At 43.1% G+C, this 8,892-nt stretch overlaps 1 pseudogene; it reads right to left on the bottom strand.

Annotated features, from left to right (window-relative positions):
* Nucleotides 1-6,962: 6,962 nt before the first annotated feature.
* Nucleotides 6,963-8,548, bottom strand: LOC101403105 (olfactory receptor 2H1-like; annotated as a pseudogene).
* Between the last annotated feature and the right edge of the window lie 344 nt (nucleotides 8,549-8,892).

Raw genomic sequence — 8,892 nt, 5'->3', positions numbered from 1 at the left:
CATTATTGAGCTATGATTAAAGCGTAGCTATAAGATGTGAAGAGAACTCTGTAGAGTACCCAAGGAAGAAGGAAGTTGGGCCCCTCCCTCAAGTCTGGGATTCAAGCCTCATTGGAGAAGTGGTGGTTGTAGCCCACTGGATGGCAGAGAAGTTCACTGGTTTGCCTCATCCAGAGCTGGTCCACAACTGCTGAAGCGACTCTTTGGGGCACAGGCAAGGCACAGCTGGTGAACGGATATGTGGGTGTTCAGAGGGAGTCAGGGTGTCACTGTAAGCAAGAGGACTCATGGGCTCAGTGTCTGAGTTGGGAGAGCTGCAGGAGAAAAGCTTTTGTGGGGGCTGGTGATCAGAGGGAGTTAGGGTGTCAGTGTCGGTGGGAGATCTAGAGTGTGGAGTATCCATGTTGGGTGGGCTGTGAGACTGCAAAGGGACCACGTATTCTAGGCATAGAGCTGAGGCAGAGCACCACCAGATGTCCTCACACCTGCTTCATGGACTGACAGTGCAATGACTGGACCCTTGGATATATATTATTTTACGTCCACATGAATATGTTGAGATAAAATTCTGCAAGTGTAATTGCTGGGTCAGTGATATGCAAATGAATATTTTTAAAATTATATTTTAAACAAAATTTGATACATGAAATAAATATTACATAGATGTAAATTATAATATAGTTAACCCAATACATACTCATTAACCCACCACCTAATCCAAGAACTACAACATCACCACTAACTTACATCTTCCTGTGTCCTTGTCTCCATCCCATTCAACTGCTTCCCCACTAAAGATATTCACTGCCTTGGGTTTATCATTTTCTTAGTTTTTATTATACCAGTTTTATCACATATATAGAGATATATGAAAAGCACATTATTCAGCTTTTTTCTATCCTTTATAATCAATGTGTTGCAGGTTAGTAATAGTATGCCAGATTTTATCTTTACTAAGTAATGAAGTAATAGTCTTTGTGGTAACGAAAGTACTGAGTAATGGAACTCAATTTCTTTCAGTAACTTGTTTTGTACAAACATTTAGGTTCTTATAGTTGAACTTTAGATTGAAGTCTTTTCTGCTAAGTCCAACATCTTGGACCCTTCAGAGACAGTTTGTATTGATAGCTTCTCCTCACCCCACCCCCCATCGTGTACGGGTCACACTTTTCTGTTTCTTTGCATATTTCATAATTGTTTGTTAAAAAGATAATTCATTAAAAAGTTATTTTTGCAACTCTCAATATTGACCCCCCTTCCCGTAAGTGATGTGATTATTGCTGTTTCTTATTTGCTTAGTTACTTTCTTTTTTAAAGATTTTATTTATTCAGCTTTTTCCCCCCAAAGCCCCAGTAGATAGTTGTATGTCATAGGTTCACATCCTTCTAGTTGCTGTACGCGGGACTCGGCCTCGCGTTGGACGGAGAAGTGGTGCCTCCGGGTGCTCCCGGGATCCGAACCCGGGCCGCCAGCATCAGAGCGCGCGCACTTAACCGCTAAGCCACAGAGCCGGCCCTGCTTAGTTACTTTCATGGACAAATTCTGTGACATCTATTTCCCTTGAAGTATGTGACCGCTAACGTCTTAGCTCAGAGATGACTCAGCCTTTTTTAAAAAAAAAAATTCTTGTTTTTACTTTTGAGCTCGACTTTCTAGGGACTTCTCCTGGGAAAGCTAGCTTACTGGTAAGCCAGTGATTGGTAAGAAGGTGTGCTTAAATATTTTGAGCTAATAAGGTTTCCACCCTTTGTTGACGGATTTGTGTGTGACTTGGGGAATTGTTTTAAATTTCAGTTTATAAGTCTGCATTAGCTTTTATTTTCTGCATTTTCAAAGCATAATGTTTATTCAGGGACAAATAGCACACTAGGTCCTTCTGTACATGTGCAGCATTGCACGTGTGCATGGCTTTCCAGACCACTAGAAATATGGAGAGTCTTACTGCGGCTCACTTTCGTTGTGTTGTTACTTGGAGCTCCCTGTTAAATTACTGACTGGTCTGCTGGTCTATTGCTTGCCCCAACAAATATTGTAACCTCAGCCTAGCTGTGATGTTGGCTTTTCCTAATTGTTTGCCACTGAGATTGTTACTGTTCTTGATAATGCTCCAGATATGGAATTTTCTGTGCTCTACTCCAAATAAAGCCAGCCCTCTCCCCAGCAGAGCTACTGATCCTTGGGGCTTGCCCTGTCAGTACTTCCACCCCATGGAGCTGGAGGGTGAGTGGGAACAGCCTTAGGCTAAAATGCCTCAGATTCCCACTGTTGCTACTGAGGTTCAGTAGATTATCTTGAATAAACTTTTCTCAATTTCTTGTATGCCTTTAGTTAATTCCTAGAGTTCTGAAATGGTTGTTTTAGTCTTGCCTGGATATATCGATTACTTTTGGGAAGAAGATTTGCCAAACTTCTCACTCAGTCATTGTGCCTCCATTAAATTTCTACTCTAACCACCAGTAAATAAGAATCCAAAATAGGTTTTGGATTGAGTTTGGCTTGCATTTCCAAAGCATTATTCATTCTCAAAGCACTTTCACACATTCTCTCATGAGATTTTAATCCTAGAAGGAAGGAGTCCTCTTCACCAGGCAGGACTCAATGGGTGGATTGACTTGATGAGGGCCACCCCAGGAGCCTGGGGCAAGATGGGAGGTTCGTGGACTTCTGGGCCATAACTCCATCTCCTTAACCTTTCAGAATTCCCACAGCCTAATTCTGTTCCTCGTCTGATTTCCTGATTTTGCTAGAGTACAAATGAGGTGAGAACAGTCTGTCTCTGAGAAAATTTGTTATGACATAGAGCAAGAGAATCCATTCTGATTGTTACCTTGGGAGGCAAGAATGTGAAACTCCCAAGAAAAAAAAAATCCTTTTTTTGGTCAAGAATGAGGGTACCTAGGTAGTGTGGGACAGTTCTTTCCCTGGCCTTGAGCAAGGAGGTAATTTCCCATAAGAAGGGAGCAGAAAAGAGAGAAATGATCAGAGTCCAGATTTGCTGTTCATGTTCCTAGAAAGGGAACCTTTTCTCTGAACTCAGGTCCTCACTGCGTAGGGAATCCCCTGAGTGATTTTTTCCTAGCAGGACCCCAGGCTTCCTTTTGTAGTAGCCACATGCCGGAAATCCCCAACTCCAGTGGGTGGATTCTCTGTTGCCACCCCCGTGTCTGACCAGTCAGGAGTAACATGATGTTCAGTGAGTTTGGGGGTGAGGACTTCTATTCCTGATTTGTGGAGCTTGTAAGGGAGAAGGAAGCTTACTTTAACTGACCAGAAGTGGTAACTGACCAACGTCTAAAACTTGGTGTTTTAAAATATAGTGTATTAATAATAACGAAAAATTTGAGCTTCAGTAAAACCAACAGATCAGAAAATGATTGCCCTTGAAAAGATAGTTTACTATCCACAGATCCTAAGAGGAGGTGGCACACCATGCCATGCAAAGCCACAGGAGAAATCACCAAAGTTGGTCACAGGCAGAGAGAGGAGGGGGGAATTGTGGGCAAGAGCTTTTATTGTGGTTTCTGCAGGAAGGAATGGGCAAAGCAGGGTAAACAGGTTTAAGATTGTCTAGTGTGAATACTTTCAGTGGACTCTGAGGCATAGGGACTGTCTCTAGTTGTCTGGTACTTGGCCCAAGGAAATTAGGGTAGTTGGATGGTAGCCTGGAGTGTGAGGGCTTGAAAAAGGAGGTTGTTGGCAGTATGAGCTCTGAATTGGTTGGTTGGTATTTGAAAGGTGTGCTCAGAGTGATCTGCTTATTATCTCTAGGAATAAGCTAGCCCTGGGTAAGGGGGTAGTCCCTCCAGGGTCAGCAAGACCCCAGGTGTCCAAGCATCAGAATACAGGAAATAAAAGACTTAGTTAATACATTCTGCCTGGGAGTAGAGCCCTCAGTGGTTTGGTCTTTGCTTTGCCCAACTGTTGAGACCCTGGAAGTCCAGAGGAAGGCTGCAGGATATGGTGGGCATCAGCTGATGGGTGTTAGCGTCATCTGGAGATACATGATGGTGGGGTCCTTGAACATTCAGAGTTCTGAGGGAATAGCTCTTGTCTATATTTCCGTCAGGCTGCAATCTTCTTTCAGGCTCTGACTCCTGCACTCATGGGCTGTTTTCTCACCTCTGCAAAGTTGAGGAAGAGTGCATGGGTGATGGGTCCATGTAAAGCCTGCCATCCAGGGGTACTCCCGCCTATATCTAGGCCCCAAACCTCTCCTTGCTCTCACATATACCAAGACTCCTTGAAGTTCCCTCTACTCTGCTTTTCTTTGTCTTGCTGCCTGCCTTCTTCTAACATACACCTCTCCTGTAACACACACACACACACACAAACATGGATGTTGATACTTACCCCATAAGAATAATGGAAGGATTAAATGAGACATATTTGAAAATGTCTTCAACAGTAGGATGGAACAGATACTCACTAACTGTTACTTTCATTTTTCTGTCTTCATTTAGTTGTTTACTCACTCATTAATTCATTTATACATACAATAAATATTCATTAAGTACCTACTATACCAGACATGGTGCCAAGCACTAAGAATACAAAGATAAGCTAAACAAATTCCCAACACTTAAGATCCTACTGTCTGCTGGGGAGATAGGAAAGTAAAATATGATTCTATTACTTCATGAGAAGTGCTTGCAAGGGAGCTCTTGGGAGAACAGAGAGGAGCACCTACCCCAGAGTTGGGTGGAAGAGGGTTAGGGATGGCTCCTTGGAGGAGGTGATGTTCATGCTGACTTCTTAGAAATCCATGTTGTTTCTTTCTTTGGTGGTGGTGGGGAGTTGGAACGAAGAGTCTCCCAAGCAGAAGGAATAGCATGTTTAAGGGCTAGAGGTGACAGAGAGCTTGATGTGGTTCAAGGACTTGCAGGTGGTTCCATGAACTTGCAGGATTCCAGGTGACTGAGTCATGGGAGGTGGGGCTGGTAAAGTCAGGAAAGCAGGGGCCTGATCTAGGAGTTTGGGATCTATGTTTAATAACAGGGAGATTCATTTATTATTTTTGCTAAGGAACTAACATGGTCAAATTTGTATTTTGGAATGATTACGCTCATGGCAGTATGGAGAATCACTTGGAACTGGGCAAGACTGGAGGCAGGGAGTTGATTAGTAGTCATTCATATCATCCATCAAATATTTCTGGTTCTCTCTCTTGGCTCATTGTAGGTTTCTTTTTCCTGTTGAAATTAGATGTGGCCATGAGACTATCTTTGGCAAATGAAAGGTGAATCGAAGTGTCCTGTCACTTCTGATTGGAAGCTTTAAGTGCTAGTTTGCCACTTGTCACACTTAATCTTTCCTTCTGCCCCAGCAACTAGCAATGTTCAAGATGGTGGCTGTTCTGTCAGTCCGCATACTGGAGTGAGAATGAAATGGCAGTGTCACCTGGATGTCTGGCAATGTGGCATATTGCACCAGCAGGAAATAAACTTATGTCAAGTCACTGAGATTTTGATATTGTTATTGCAGCATAAACTACTCTATCCCGATTGATACACCAGTGATGAGGCTATTACATTAAAAATGAGTAACATTCAGTACCCAAGTAAGGTAGAAGCAGTGGGGATGGAGAGAAGCGGATAGATGTAAGAGCTGTTAAGGAGATAAATTGACCAGACATGGTGACTGGAATGCAGGGGAAGAAGCAGGTTCAGGTGGAGATAAAGATTAGTGAAGCATCAGTAGATAAACATCATTCCTGAGTTCCTCTTCCAATGGGCCTCAAGGTCAAGATTCTCTGCTCTCCCCCCATGAAGCCAGCATTGTTATCAAGACTGTGTGGGCTACTGAAGGGAGAGGGCAATGGGAAGAGGAAAGAGGAGACAATGGTTCAATTCTAAGAAGATTTCCTTTCTATTCTGCATTAATTCTCCGTTCCATTCACATGAGGATCTAAGAAGATAGTGAGTGTAGAAAAATGTTGAGAAGGGAATAAGAGTTCATAGAAGTTGAGGCTTGTACTGCTCCTCCTTTTTTTCCATTCTAGGCTCTTCCTCCATCCACACTCTGCTGCAGCATTTTGTCACCTGGAACCCGATTTCATTTTTGTTCCTGGCCATTGAAGGTTGGTCAGATCCCAGAATCTCATTGGAAGATGGGTGCAGGACAGCTCTTATTCACTATGTAGCAGCTGAAGAGCAGACCTGTGATTCCTAATGGTTACCATCTATGAAGAGGTGGAGAGTGAGTGAGGAAAATCAACTTCAGAAATGGAAACAGGTCTTCATGAATTGAGAGGGGATTAGTGCTATGATCCCTGGAAAGCTGTATGGTAGGGAAATACTAGGACTGAAGCAGTAAAGCTTTCTGCCTGATAACCAATTTGGATATAAATTCTAATGATGTATATTTGATGATGGTGTGAAAGCAACAGTGTGCACTTCAAGAGTTGCCAGATTAAGCATCTCAGATTTGGTCTAACAAATTTCTGTGTGTTCTGGGGTGAAATCATTAGATTCTCTGAGCTTCAGCTCCCTCTCAACCCTCCTCAGGCAAGTGTAGAGAAAGCACCTTCATGAAGAAAAAAACAAGGCATGGTAGGAACCAGAAATAACGATAAAGAGATGGTGATAATATGACCAGTTGGAGAGAGATTATATAACCATATAGCATATTGGAGTTGGGGAATCTATAATGGAGGTGAAGATAGTTAAAAACAGAAAAAAAAAAAAAAAAAAAGAAAGTAAACATATAGAAATTAAATACTAAAAATTGACAGTTATAATAATGTTTTTGAGTATCAGCTATGAATTAGATACTTACCTCCTCTTATCTGAGTCTTAGTCTCTCTGTCTCTGTCTCTCTGTCTTTCTCTCTCTCTCTCTCTCTCTCTCACACACACACACACACACACACACACACACACACACACACACACTGTGACCTACCTACTTTAGTGGCTTAGATGGGTGTAGGGAAGGCAGTGGACTAGAGAGCTCAAACTTGTTAACAAAAGCATGAAGAATCTCCATTCAATTTGAGCACATCAAACAGCTGTCCCTCAGCTCTCCCTGGTGTCCCCGTCCTTCCCAGCAACCTCCTGAATGCCCTCTTTACTTCCTTGTTCCTCAGGGTGTATATGAGAGGGTTAAGTGAAGGAGTGCCCACTGCATAGAAGAGACCAAAGAACTTGCCCCTCTTCTGGGCATGGGGACATTTGGGCTGGAGGTAGACAGCAATGACTAAGCTATAGAAGAGGGTGACCACAATGAGATGGGAGGAGCAGGTCCCAAAAGCCTTTCTCCATGCTACGGCAGAGTTAATCCTCAGCACTGCCCTGGCAATGGCACCATAAGAAACAAGAATGAGGGTGAGTGGCATGACCAGAAAGATGACACTGGACACAGCTAACTGGATCTCATTAAAGGTGGTATCTCCACAAGAAAGTCGAATTAGAGAAGGGACTTCACATACAAAGTCATCTATCTGCCGGTGGGGGCAGAAGGGCAGGCGGAGGGTGTGTGGTGTCTGGACTATTGATTGGACCAGACCCATTACCCAGACCACAGATGCCAGTTGCCAGCACAGGTGAGGATGGATGATGGTGGCATAGTGGAGGGGCTGGCAGACAGCCACGTAGCGGTCAAAGGCCATCATTGTCAGGAGGATGCACTCAGTGGTCCCCAGGAACAGGAAGATGAAGAGCTGGACAGAGCAGCCAAGGAAGCTGATGGTCTTCTTTGGGCCCCACAGGTTGCCCAGTATCTGGGGGACAAAACTGGTAGTGATGCAGAGGTCCAGGAAGGAGAGGTTGGAGAGGAAAAAGTACATAGGAGAGTGGAGCCTGGGGTCCAGCACGGACAGCAGGATGATGAGTGTGTTGCCCATCAGAGTCAGGAAGTAAGAAATCAAGGCAATCATAAAGAGAATTCTTTCAAGTCCTGGGTGTTCAGAGAAGCCCAGAAGGAGGAAGCTCACTGGGGAGCTTTGGTTGACCATGGCCTGTTCCTGTTTGGACTTGGAGGGATGAGATCTGTCAGATCAGTGTGTTCCAACATGGCTTATCAAAACTCTCCCTGGAACTTGTCAGGTCACAGCAGATGGACATTTTTCTTCCCTTTCCTCTCACTCAGCCTCTCTCCCCAGGCACATCACAGTCTGGTAGCTCCTTCCCTTCAGTTCCTCCTGGTCAGATGTTGTCTAGTGGGAGTGAGGAAACCATGGATGTGCTAGAATATAGATTGAGCCATACACTGGTACCCCATACTTACTGGTTGAGTGTAAAGGAGGCTGATGTGAAACATGGATTGACTAATTAGTTTTGATTATTCAGCAAACATTCACTGAGTGCCTATTATACTCTGAGTGCTGTGCTACTGTTGAATGTTCCCTTTGTTATGTGGGGAGCAATAACGAAGGAATGTGTGTTGAGTGAATTTCCTGATCATAAACATTTCTGTAGAGTTGATCTTTCTTTCTAGTGGTTGGCATGAATTTCCTAGAATCATTCACGTTCTATCTACTTTACACTTTTGCAGGGGATTCGACTAGAGACAGAATTGTGGACTGTGGAGGAGATTTATTCTCTATATGTAGTGACCAAATCCCCAGAGATATCAACTGGGTGATCTTGGTCTTTAAAAAAATCATTATGATTTATTAAACTAAAAACATACTGCAAATGAAAATCCCTAACCTCAACTTTCCGTTACGTGTAATGTGGAAAAAAAGAAAAAATATAGTGTCAGTCAAAAAATAATTTTTGTCTGGTTCTATAACAGCAAAAATTCCCTAAGAATTGAGGCTTGGAAATGAAAGACAGAAATAAGTCTATTTCAGCCTTACCTTTTCGTATAAGATGAAATTAGTAGTAAAAAGTATATCATGTTGAGTTTGGGACGTTTAAACAGAATTTTGGTTTTGCACAATGCTTGGTTAAT

Source organism: Ceratotherium simum, chromosome 13 (assembly GCF_057802395.1).
Source record: "Ceratotherium simum simum isolate JZ-2026a chromosome 13, ASM5780239v1, whole genome shotgun sequence".
Classification (NCBI taxonomy): Eukaryota; Metazoa; Chordata; class Mammalia; order Perissodactyla; family Rhinocerotidae; genus Ceratotherium; species Ceratotherium simum.
The sequence above is the reverse complement of the archived record's forward strand: the minus strand, read 5'-3'. Positions and strand labels throughout refer to the sequence as shown.